The 13,420-nt window shown below is 39.0% G+C and overlaps 1 long non-coding RNA gene across 1 annotated transcript in view; it reads left to right on the forward strand.

The window, feature by feature from the left end:
• Window positions 1-13,420, forward strand: part of LOC134761055 (uncharacterized) — a 91,916-nt gene that overhangs the window by 20,843 nt on the left and 57,653 nt on the right. Inside the window, exon 3 of the long non-coding RNA XR_010139302.1 lies at window positions 1,141-1,270. This is a non-coding gene — a long non-coding RNA (uncharacterized LOC134761055). The remainder of the gene's footprint in view (window positions 1-1,140; window positions 1,271-13,420) is intronic.

A 13,420-nucleotide genomic window follows, 5' to 3' on the forward strand; every position in this document is an offset into this window, starting at 1 on the left:
CAAAAAATTGAATTAACTCAAGAGATTGAGAAATTAACCCAAGAAATTGATAGCATTTTTATATTAAAAAGCATTTTGCGGTAACAATTTAAACAATATAGAAGTTCGTGAACTGGAAGTAATACTCTCCCTCTCCTATTCTAGATCCATATCTCTAACTCTTTCCAATCTGGTGCATATCTTTCCATAATTTTTCCTTTGTCTATACAAACACATGCAGATATGTATTCAGATACACGAAGACTTTAAAAAACTGGATTATAACATATTTAAAAGAAAAATTATGAATAGCATGGAGAAATGTTTACTTTACAATAACAAGTTTTACAAGCAACATAAAATTTGATACAGTACAGCAAGATCTCAACTACATTTCAAAAGTAGAAAAAGAAAAAGTCTAGAGTGAAATATATAATAAATATGTAAATAAATGAGTATTAAGTACTAATTGAAGATATTAATGAATAATGTTTACTATTTCTAGAGTTTAGAAAAGTCTGGAGTGAAATATATAATAAATATGTAAATAAATGAGTATTAAGTACTAATTGAAAATATTAATTAATAATGTTTACAACTTCTAGAGCTTAGAAAAGTCTAGAGTGAGATATGTAATAAATATGTAAATAAATGAGTATTAAGTACTAATTGAAAATATTAATGAATAATGTTTACTAGTTCTAGAGCTTAGAAAAGTCTAGAGTGAAATATATAATAAATATGTAAATAAATGAGGATTAAGTACTAATTGAAAATATTAATGAATAATATTTACTATTTCTGGAGCTTAGAAAAGTCTAGAGTGAAATATACAAGTATGTAAATAAATGAGTATTAAGTACTAATTAAAAATATTAATGAATAATGTTTACTATTAATAAGAAATCTTTTCTCCTAGAACTAACAGAGCATTGTTCTCTTCACAATTCTCATAAGGCTTAAAGTAAAACACATCTTACTACATTTTAAGGGTAATATTGGAGGCTGAGAGCACATATTTGAACCACCTGCCTCCCAGTTCCATCCAAAATGACCTAGAAAATTTAAAATATGTAAAACCTTAAATCAGTACTGGAAGCTAGGGAAGGAAGCCATATAAATGCCAGAAACTTCAAAGAATTTCTTTTAAATCCTGTGCAGTTTGGACCTGATTAAAGAAGGACAACAAAGGCCAATTTGCCATCACCAAAGAAGCAGTTTGACCTGGAGGGATGAGGCCTGGAGGCCGACAGCAGGACCCTGTCAGTGATTCTTTCGGCTCTTGAAAATGGTGAGAGTTTGATGGTATTAGAGTTGGAAAACAGTGGTAAATATTTCAAGCAGAAAGCCCATGCATGGTGGCAATAGCTGTAATATTGGATGATTTCCCAAAGCTCTGGAGATTTTTCACAGTCTCCGTGGAGCAGGCCCTGAAGGCAAGGCCTAAGTGGCTACCCCACATAGCAGGCCATCGCTGACAGCAGCATTCTTTGATAAGGCAGTGGGCACCTGGCTAGAGACCTCGCCTGGGAAGTAGGATCAGGGCAGCTATATCACATGCCAGAAATGAGCCTGGGGGCCCTCAGAAGCCCTAGATAGGAAGCTCACCACAAAATCTATCAACTAGCCCAGCACTTTCACCAAATACGAAAAGAAACCCTATAGGCCAGGTGCGGTGGCTCACGCCTGTAATCCCAGCACTCTGGGAGGCTGAGGTGGGTGGGTCATCTGAGGTCAGAAGTTCGAGACCAGCCTGGCCAACATGGCAAAACCCTGTCTCTACTAAAAATACAAAAATTAGCCAGGCGTGTTGGCATACATCTGTAATCCCAGCTACTCAGGAGGTTGAGGCAGGAGAATTGCTCCAACCCAGGAGGCAGAGGTTGTAGTGAGCCAAGATTATGCCACTGCACTCCAACCTGGGCAACAGAGTGAGATTCCATCTCAAAAAAGAAAAGAAAAGAAACCCTATAAAGATGAAGTTTAGATAAATATATTTTTAAAAAATTGACCCCTCCTCACATAATATGTAAGAATTAATTTGAAATGGGCCATAGATTTAAATGTAAAACATAAATAAATAAGGCTTCTAGAAGAAAACATAATGTCTTTATGATCTTTGTTTAGGCAAAGTTTCTTAAATAGGACACCAAAAACACTAGCTAGAAAATAAAAGATTGAAAAAAATTGAACCTCATTAAAATGAAGAATTTATGTTTATCAAAAGACAATATGGGGAGGGCGACAAGGCAAGCCACAGGCTGGGAGAAGATATTTGTAATAGATTTAACCAACCACGGACTCATACCCAGACTATGTAAAGAATTTCCACAAATCAGTAAGACTATAACTAAAAACCACTTAAAAATAAGTTAAAAAAAAATACTTTAACAGGCACTTTACAGAAGTGGAGAGCGTATGGATGGTTGACCAAAAAGTGAATAACCACCAGTCACAGGGAAAGACAAATAGCTGACAGTAAGAAGTGTTGACAAAGATGTAGGGCAACTGGAATTCTCAAAAATTGTTGGTAAAAGTGTAAACAGATTTTTTAAATACTTTGGAAAAATGTTTGACTAACACTAAACATATATATAATCTATTACCCAGAATTTCACTTTTGGGTATGTAACCTACAAAAACGAGTGTTTAAATCTATCAAAATACATGTGCAAACATGGTCACAGGTGCTTTATTTATGATGTCAAAAACTTATAGTAGAACTAGTATATATATATATATATTTTTTTTTTTTTTTTTTTTTTGAGACAGAGTGTCACTTTGTTGCCCAGGCTGGAATGCAGTGGCGCCATCTCAGCTCATTGCAACCTCTGCCTCCTGGGTTCAAGCAATTCTAGTGTCTCAGCCAGACACTGCCACACCCAGCTGATTTTTGTATTTTTAGTAGAGACGGGGTTTCACTATGTTGGCCAGGCTGGTCTCAAACTCCTGACCTCAGGTGATCTGCCCATCTCGACCTCCCAAAGTGCTGGGATTACAGGCGTGAGCCACCACGCCTGGCCTAAGTATACCATTTTTAGATTACATTAGAAAAAGAACAAACTACCTGCATGTGCAAAACCATGCATGAATTTCATCAACGTAATGTTGAGCAAGAGAAACCAGACTCAAAAAATAGGACAATGGTTGAGTCCTTCAAGAAACAGATGCCAAATTTGAGTTAGAAGTGCAAAAGATTTGCTGGGAATATAAGTGGACATGAAAAGCCGTTAATCCTGACATTTAGAGGGTGAAGGATGGAGAATTGGGTAGAAAGGGCCTCAGCCTCCAGTACAGCTGTGGGAAAGTCTTTTCCAGTGCAATGAGAAGCTTCAATACAAAGTTATCCATATAGGAATCACTCACTGGCCAGAAATGGGAAGTCTTTATACCATATCCATGCTCAATCATTGACTGCTGCTACCCAGAGAACACATTGTCATGTCTCAAAAGCCAAGACAGACGCTGAAGCTCATACATTTGGAGACTGTTAAACAACTGCACTCTCTTGTAGCAGATTCTCTCTTGAAGGAGATCTGAGCAATACACCTCTATGACTGCCACAAGGTATATTCTGTGCACAGGTACATTCTGATTGCACTTACATGAAGTCTAAAGCTGTCACATATAATGTGCAGTGACAGAGGTCAGAAGAGCATGGGGATTTGACTAGGGGAGGGCAAGAGAGACCCTGTTGGGTTGCAGGAAATATTTTCTTTCTATATCTGGATAGTGATTATATGAATATATACATATCTTAAAATTCAATAAGCCATACACTTAACGTTATGATATGTAAGTTACAGTCTTACTAAAAAAGGGTGGAGATGTAGGAAAGAGGTGCTTTTCCAGGTTTATACATGGTCCTGACTCCCTGAAATTGTTAGATTAAGAAACTAGTCACAATCCTCCTTTTCAGATTTAAGAGATCCCTTAAAGTATTCCCCAAAAAAGAAAGAAAAGGTTTTTAAAAATCCCTTCACCTGCTTTTGTGGGGGAGATAACTAGAACAAATTTTCATTGCTTAATTATAAATAAACAGAAAACTCTCACATAGCTAGGGCTAGGTTTAGCTGTGACAGAAAACTCAAAATAATGCTAACTTAAACAAGATGAAATTTAGTTCACTGTCATCTAAAAGAAGTTCAAAAGCAGGCAGTTGAGAGCTGCTACAGTGCTCAATAGTGTCAAGGACCTGGGATGCTTCTATTTTACTATTCTGCCATCCTTGGCACTTGTTTTCTACCTCACTGTGGAAGAAGGTTGCTTGAGCTATAGTCATTACATCTGAATTCCAGCTACAAGAAAATATGGCAAAGAGGCACTCCTCCTTCTATTTAAAGACACTCCTCAGAAGTTGTACATAGCATATCCATTTATATCCCTTTGGCTGGAACTTAGTTTTTGTTTTGTTTGGTTTTTGTTTTGAGGCAGAGTCTCACTCTGTTGCCCAGGCTGGAGTGCAGTGGCATGATCTTGGCTCACTGCAACCTCTGCCTCCCGGGTTCAAGCTACTCTCCTGTCTCAGCCTCTTGAGTAGCTGGGATTACAGGCATGCACCACCATGCCCAGCTAGTTTTTGTATTTTTAGTAGAGACTGAGTTTCACCATGTTGATCAGGCTGGTCTCGAATTCCTAACCTCAAGTGATCTGCCCACCTCAGGCTCCCAAAGTGTTGGGATTACAGGCATAAGCCCCTGGAACTTAGTTTTATGAGCACATCTAGCTACCAGGAAGGCTGGAACACACAGGGACAACTACAGATTCTGCCATAACCCCACAGGAGAATTTGTAGTGTAAAGGAAAGAAAACATAGCAGGCAAAAGGTGGAGGAAGATCAGACTATAGAAACCTATCTACTTTAGAAACATAAATTTTTAAATGCATCTATATTGTGCTCTTAATTTTCAAAATGCATGTATACTCTGAAAAAAGTGATAAAAGATAAATTGATCAGTAACAGGCAGAGTTGAGAAAAGAATTAGCTAAGCTAGAAAGGGAAATCAGGTGACTAAAAGGAGAACCAGGTGACTAAAGAAAGAACATTTTCAAAATAACTATGCAATTGTGAAACTGCATGCTGAACTGGAAGCAGTGGAGAACAGAATTAACAAGGCAGAAAACAGAATAATTAATATGGTTAACAAGCTTAATTAATTTTCCTGTAGTAAATAAGAAAGGGAAAACAAGGCTGGGCACAGTGGCTCATGCCTGTAGTCCCACCACTTTGGGAGGCTGAGGCGGGCAGATCACAAGGTCAGGAGTTCAAGACCAGCCTGGCCAACATGGTGAAACCCTGTCTCTACTAAAAATACAAAAATTAGCTGGGTGTGGTGGTGCGTGTCTATAATCCCAGCTACTCGGGAGGCTGAGGCAGGAGAATCACTTGAACTCAGAAGGCAGAGGTTGCAGTGAGTCCAGATCACACCACTGCACTCCAGCCTGGGCAACAAAGCAAGATGAGACTCTATCTAAAAAAAAAAAGAAAGAAAAAGAAAAAGAAAAATGAAAGAGAAAACAAAACCCAAAGAAAGAAAATTAGTATATCAAAGAGATATCTTCACTCCTGATGTTTATTGCAGCACTATTAACAATCGCCAACATTTGAAAGCAACCTAAGTGTCCATCAACAGATGAAAGGATAAAGCAAATGTGGTACATATACATAACGGAGTACTATTCAGCTATAGAAAAGAATGAGATCAACTGAAGGAAGGAAAATGGTGAATAGGAGGCATGACTGGATTTCAGCTCCCACTCAGATGGACAGAGCAGCATGTGAGGACTTGCATTGTGAACTTTTGCTCCAGAACTATTGCATGAATATACCAGGAAAGCCGAGAGAATCCACAGACCTTCTGAAGGAAGCGGATTGCTCCTGTGGACCCAAATACTGTGCTGGTATCCCTGGCGGAGAGACCTGAAGACAGTTCACATCACAGCACTCTGTGCAGACAACCCCCAGTACCAGCTCAGAGCCTGGTAGCCCTGCTGGGTGGCTAGATCCAGAAAAGAAGTAACAATCACTACAGCTCAGTTCTCAGGAAGCCACATCCCTAGGAAAAAGGGAAGACATTAAGGGAACACAATGTGGGACAATAGAATCTGAATAGCAGCCTTGAGCCACAGACCTCTCCTCTGACATAGCCTACCCAAATGAGAAGGAATCAGAAAAATAATTCTGGTAATATGACAAACAAGATTCTTTAACAACCCCCAAAAAATCACACTAGCTCACCAGCAATGGGTTCAAACCCAGAAGAAATCCCTGATTTACCTGAAAAAAGAATTCTGAAGGTTGATTATAAAGCTAATCAAGGAGGCACCAGAGAAAGGTGAACTCCAATTTAAGGAAATTTTTAAAATGATACAAGAAATTAGGGGAGAAATATTCAGTGAAATAGATAGCATAAATAAAAAACAATCACAACTTCGGGAAATAGAGAACACCCTTAGAGAAATGCAAAATGTTCTGGAAAGTCTCAGCAATAGAATCAGACAAGCAGAAGAAAGAACTTCAGAACTCAAAGACAAGGTGTTTGAATTAACTCAATCCAACAAAGACAAAGAGAAAAGAATAAAATAAAATGAACAAAGTCTCCAAGAAGTTTGGGATTATGTTAAATGACCAAACCTAAAAATAATTGGCATTCCTGAGGAAGAAGAGATATCTAAAAGTTTGGAAAACATATTTGGGGGAATATCAAGGAAAACTTCCCCGGCCTTGCTAGAGACCTAGACATCCAAGTACAAGAAGCTCAGAGACCAAGATCATGCCATTGCACTCCAGCCTGGGCAACAAGAGTGAAACTCTGTCTCAGAAAAAAAAAAAAAAAAAAAAAAAAACTCAAAGAACACCTGGGAAATTCATCACGAAAAGATCATCACCTAGGCATACTGTCATCAGGTTATCTAAAGTCAAGACAAAGAAAAGGATCTTAAGAGCTGTGAGGCAAAAACACCAGGTAACCTATAAAGGAAAACCTATCAGATTAACAACAGATTTATCAGTAGAAACCCTACAAGCTAGAAGGTATTGGGGCCCTATCTTCAGCCTCCTTAACAAAATAATTATCAGCCAAGAATTTTGCATCCAGCAAAACTAAGCTTCATAAATGAAGGATAAATACAGTCTTTTGCAGACAAACAAATGCTGACAGAAGTTGCCACTACCAAGCCAGCACTATAAGAACTGCTAAAAGAAGCTCTAAATCTGGAAACAAATCCTGGAAACACATCAAAATAGACTCTCTTTAAAGCATAAACCTCCCAGGACCTATAAAACAAACAAACAAACAAAACCCAAGGTATATAGACAACAAATAGCACAATGAATGGAATAGTAACTCACATGTCAATACTAACATTGAATGTAAATGGCCTAAATGCTCCACTTAAAAGATACAGAATTGCAGAATGGATAAGAATTCACCAACCAAGTATCTGCTACCTTCAAGAGACTCATCTATCACACATAAACTTAAGGTAAAGGGGTGGAAAAAGACATTCCATGCAAATGGACACCAAAAGCAAGCAGGAGCTATTCTTATATCAGACAAAACAAACTTTAAAGCAACAGCAGTTAAAAAAGACAAAGAGGGACATTATATAATGATAAAAGGCCTTGTCCAATAGGAAAATATCACAATCCTAAACACATATGCACCTAACACTGGAGCTCCAATATATATATAAAACAATTACTATTAGACCTAGGAAATGAGATAGACAGCAACACAATAACAGTGAGAGACTTCAATATTCCACTGACAGCACTAGACTGGTCATCAAGAGGAAAGTCAACAAAAAAACAATGGATTTAAACTACACCCTGGAAAAATGGACTTAACAGATATTTACAGAGCATTCTACCCAGCAACCACAGAATACACATTCTGTTCATCAGTGCATGGAATTTTCTCCAGGAAAGACCATATGATAGGCCATGAAACAAGTCTCAATAAATTTAAGAAAATTTAAATTATATCAAGTACTCTCTCAGACCACTGAGAGAGTGGAATAAAACTGGAAATCAACTTCAAAAGTAACCTTCAAAACAATGCAAATACATGGAAATTAAATAACCTGCTCCTGAATGATTACTGCGTCAACAACAAAATCAAAATGAAAATTAAAAAATTATTCAAACTTAAATGATAATAGTGACACAACGTATCAAAACCTCTGGGATACAGCAAAGACAGTGCTAAGAGGAAAGTTCATAGCCTTGAATGCCTACATCATCAAAAAGTCTGAAAGAGCACAAACAGACAATCTAAGGTCATACCTCAAGGAACTAGAGAAACAAAAACAAACCAAGCCCAAACCCAGCAGAAGAAAGGAAATAACCAAGATCAGAGCAGAATTAAATGAAGTTAAAATGAACAAAAAAAATGCAAAAGATAAACGAAATGAAAAGCTGGTTCTTTAAAAAGATAAGTAAAATTGATAGACCATTAGCAAGATTAACCAAGAAAAGAAGAGAGAAGACCCAAATAAGCTCAATTAGAAATGAAACAGTAGATATTACAACCAACACCACAGAAATACAAAAGATCATTCAAGGCTACTATGAACACCTTTATGTACATAAACTAGACAACCTCGAGGAGATGGATAAATTCCTGGAAAGGCACAACCCTCCTAGCTTAAATCAGAAAGCATTAGAAATCCTGAACAGACCAATAACAAGCAGTGAGATTGAAATAGTTATTAAAAAAATTGCCAACAAAAAAAAAGTCCAGGACCAGATGGATTTACAGCTGAATTCAACCACATTCAAAGAATAATTGGTACCAATCCTATTGACACTATTCTACAAGATAGAAAAAGAGGAAATCCTCCCTAAATCATTCTATAAAACCATTATCACTCTAATACCAAAAATCAGGAAAGGACATAACAAAAAAAGAAAACTACAGACCAATATCCCTAATGAACATAGATGCAAAAATCCTTAACAAAATACTAGCTAACCGAATCCAACAGCATATCAGAAAGATAATGCACCATGATCAAGTGGGTTTCATAACAAGGATCAAAGGACGGTTTAACATGTGTAACTCAATAAATGTGATACACCACATAAATAGAATTAAAAATAAAAATCACATGATCATCTCAATAGATGGAGAAAAAGCATTTGACAAAATCCTTTATGAGTAAAACCCTCAGCAAAATCAGCATACAAGGGACATGTTTCAATGTAATAAAAGCCATCTATGACAAAACCACAGCCAACATAATACTGAATGGGGAAAAGTTGAAAGCATTCCCTCTGAGAACTGGAACAGGACAAGGATGCCCACTTTCACCATTTCTATTCAACATAGTACTGGAAGTGCTAGCCAGAGCAATCGGACAAGAGAAAGAAATAAAGGGCAACGAAATTGGTAAAGAGGAAGTTAAACTGTTACTGTTTGCTGATGATATGATTGTATACCTAGAAAACCCCAAAGATTCCTCCAAAAAGCTCCTAAAACTGATAAATGAATACAGCAAAGCTTCAGGATACAAAATTAATGTACACAAATCAGTAGCTCTGCTATACAGCAACAGTGACCAAGCTGAGAATCATATCAAGAACTCAACCCCTTTTATAATAGCTGCAAAAATAAAAAATAAAATACTTAGGAATATACCTAACTAAGGAGGTATATTGACCTATACAAGGAAAGCTACAAAGTACTGCTGAAAGAAGTCATAGATGTCACAAACAAAAGGAAACACATCCCATGCTCATGGATGGATAGAATCAGTATTGTGAAAATGATCATACTGCCAAAAGCAATCTACAAATTCAATGCAATTCCCATCAAAATATCACCATCATTCTTCACAGAACTATAAAAAACAATCCTAAAATTCATATGGAACCAAAAAAAGCCTGCACAGCCAAAGCAAGACTTGGCAAAAAGAACAAATCTGAAGGCATCACATTACCTGATTTCAAACTATACTATCAAACCATAGTTACCAAAACAGCATGGTACTAGTATAAAAGTAGGCACATAGATCAATGGAACAGAATAGAGAACCCAGAAATAAACCCAAATATTTACAGGCAACTGGTCTTGGACAAAGAAAACAAAAACATAAAGTGGGGAAAGGACACCCTATTCAACAAGTGGTGCTGGGATAATTGGCAAGCCACATGTAGGAGAATAAAACTAGATCTTCATCTCTCACCTTACACAAAAATCAACTCAAGATGGATCAAGGGCTTAAATCTAAGACCTGAAACTATAAAAATTCTAGAAGATAACACTGGAAAAACTCTTCTAGACATTGGCTTTGCAAAGATTTTGTGGCCAAGAACCCAAAAGCAAATGCAACAGAATGAAAATAAATGGAACTTAATTAAACTAAAGAGCTTTTGCACAGCAAAAGGAACAGTCAGCAGAATAAACAAACAATCCACAGAATGGGAGAAAATCTTCACAATCTATACATCAGACAAAGGACTAATATCCAGAATCTACAAAAACTCAGACAAATTAGCAACAAAAAAAACAAACAATCCCATCAAAAAGCGGGCTAAGGACATGAATAGACAGTTCTCAAAAGAAGATATACAAATGGCCAAGAAACATATGAAAAAATGCTGAATATCACTAATGATCAGGGAAAAGCAAATCAAAACCGCAATGCAATACCACCTTACTCCCACAAAAATGGCCATAATCAAATAATCAAAAAATAATAGACATTGGCATGGATGCAGTGGAAAGGGAACACTTCTACACTGCTGGTGGGAATATAAACTAATACAGCCACTATGGAAAACATTGTAGAGATTCCTTAAAGAACTAAAAGTAGAACTACCATTTGATCCAGCAATCCCACTACTGGGTATCCACCCAGCAGAAAAGAAGTCATTATACGAAAAAGACACTTGCACATGCATGTCTATAGCAACACAATTCACAATTACGATAATGTGGAACCAAGGACACACACAGTGGCTCATGCGTGTAATCCCAGCACTATGGGTAGCCGAGACAGGTGGATCACCTGAGGTCAGGAGTTTGAGACAAGCCTGGCCAACAAAGTGAAACCCCATCTCTATTAAAAATACAAAAATTAGCTGGGCATGGTGGCAGGCACCTGTAGTCCCAGCTACATGGGAGGCCGAGGCAGGAGAATCTCTTGAACCCGGGAGGTGGAGGTTGCAGTGAGCCAAGATGGTGCCACTGCACTCCAGCCTTGGTGACAAAGCAAGAATCCATTTCAAAAAAAAAAAAAAGTGGAACCAGCCCAAATGCCCACCAATCAACAAGTGGATAAAAAGCTGTGGTGTATATATATATGATGGAATACTACTCAGCTACAAAAAGGAATGAATTAATGGCATTTGCAGCAACCTGGATGGGACTAGAGACTATTGTTCTAAGTGAAGTAACTCAGGAATGGAAAACCAGACATTGTATGTTCTCACTCATAAGTGGGAGATAAGCTATGAGGATGCAAAGGCCTAAGAATGATACAATGGACTTCGGGGACTCAGCGGGAAAGGGTAGGAAGGGGGTGAGGGATAAAAGACTACAAATTGGGTTCAGTGTATATTGCTTGAGTGATAGGTGCATCAAATCACCATTAAGGATCTTACTCATGTAACTAAATACCACCTGTTCCCCACAAACCTATGGAAATGAACAATTTTAGCAGGGAGGAGCCAAGATGGCCGAACAGGAACAGCTCCGGTCTACAGCTCCCAGTGTGAGCGATGCAGAAGACGGGTGATTTCTGCATTTCCATCTGAGGTACCGGGTTCGTCTCACTAGGGAGTGCCAGACAGTGGGCTCAGGTCAGTTGGTGCGTGCACCATGCGCGAGCTGAAGAAGGGCAAGGCATTGCCTCACTCGGGAAGCACAAGGGGTCAGGGAGTCCTAGTCAAAGAAAGGGGTGACAGACGGTACCTGGAAAATCAGGTCACTCCCACCCCAATACTGTGCTTTTCTGATGGGCTTAAAAAACGGCGCACCAGGAGATTATATCCCGCACCTGGCTCAGAGGGTCCTACGCCCACGGAGTCTCGCTGATTGCTAGCACAGCAGTCTGAGATCAAACTGCAAGGCGGCAGCGAGGCTGGGGGAGGGGGCGCCTGCCATTGCCCAGGCTTGCTTAGGTAAACAAAGCAGCTGGGAAGCTCGAACTGGTTGGAGCCCACCACAGCTCAAGGAAGCCTGCCTGCCTCTGTAGGCTCCACCTCTGGGGGCAGGACACAGACAAACAAAAAGACAGCAGTAACCTCTGCAGACTTAAATGTCCCTGTCTGACAGCTTTGAAGAGAGCAGTGGTTCTCCCAGCACGCAGCTGGAGATCTGAGAACGGGCAGCCTGCCTCCTCAAGTGGGTCCCTGACCCCCGAGCAGCCTAACTGGGAGGCACCCCCCAAGCAGGGGCAGACTGACACCTCACACGGCCAGCCGGGTACTCCAACAGACCTGCAGCTAAGGGTCCTGTCTGTTAGAAGGAAAACTAACAAACAGAAAGGACATCCACACCAAAAACCCATCTGTGCATCACCATCATCAAAGACCAAAAGTAGATAAAACCACAAAGATGGGGAAAAAACAGAGCAGAAAAACTGGAAACTCTAAAAAGCAGAGCGCCTCTCCTCTTCCAAAGGAACGCAGTTCCTCACCAGCAACGGAACAAAGCTGGACGGAGAATGACTTTGACGAGCTGAGAGAAGAAGGCTTCAGACGATCAAATTACTCCGAGCTATGGGAGGATATTCAAACCAAAGGCAAAGAAGTTGAAAACTTTGAAAAAAATTTAGAAGAATGTATAACTAGAATAACCAATACAGAGAAGTGCTTAAAGGAGCTGATGGAGCTGAAAACCAAGGCTCGAGAACTACGTGGAGAATGCAGAAGCCTCAGGAGCCGATGCGATCAAGTGGAAGAAAGGGTATCAGCAATGGAAGATGAAATGAATGAAATGAAGCGAGAAGGGAAGTTTAGAGAAAAAAGAATAAAAAGAAATGAGCAAAGCCTCCAAGAAATATGGGACTATGTGAAAAGACCAAATCTACATCTGATTGGTGTACCTGAAAGTGACAGGGAGAAGGGAACCAAGTTGGAAAACACTCTGCAGGATATTATCCAGGAGAACTTCCCCAATCTAGCAAGGCAGGCCAACATTCAGATTCAGGAAACACAGAGAACACCACAAAGATACTCCTCGAGAAGAGCAACTCCAAGACACATAATTGTCAGATTCACCAAAGTTGAAATGAAGGAAAAAATGTTAAGGGCAGCCAGAGAGAAAGGTTGGGTTACCCTCAAAGGGAAGCCCATCAGACTAACAGCAGATCTCTCAGCAGAAACTCTGCAAGCCAGAAGAGAGTGGGGGCCAATATTCAACATTCTTAAAGAAAAGAATTTTCAACCCAGAATTTCATATCCAGCCAAACTAAGCTTCATAAGTGAAGGAGA

This window comes from Pongo abelii, chromosome 2 (genome assembly GCF_028885655.2).
Source record: "Pongo abelii isolate AG06213 chromosome 2, NHGRI_mPonAbe1-v2.0_pri, whole genome shotgun sequence".
In the NCBI taxonomy this organism is placed as follows: Eukaryota; Metazoa; Chordata; class Mammalia; order Primates; family Hominidae; genus Pongo; species Pongo abelii.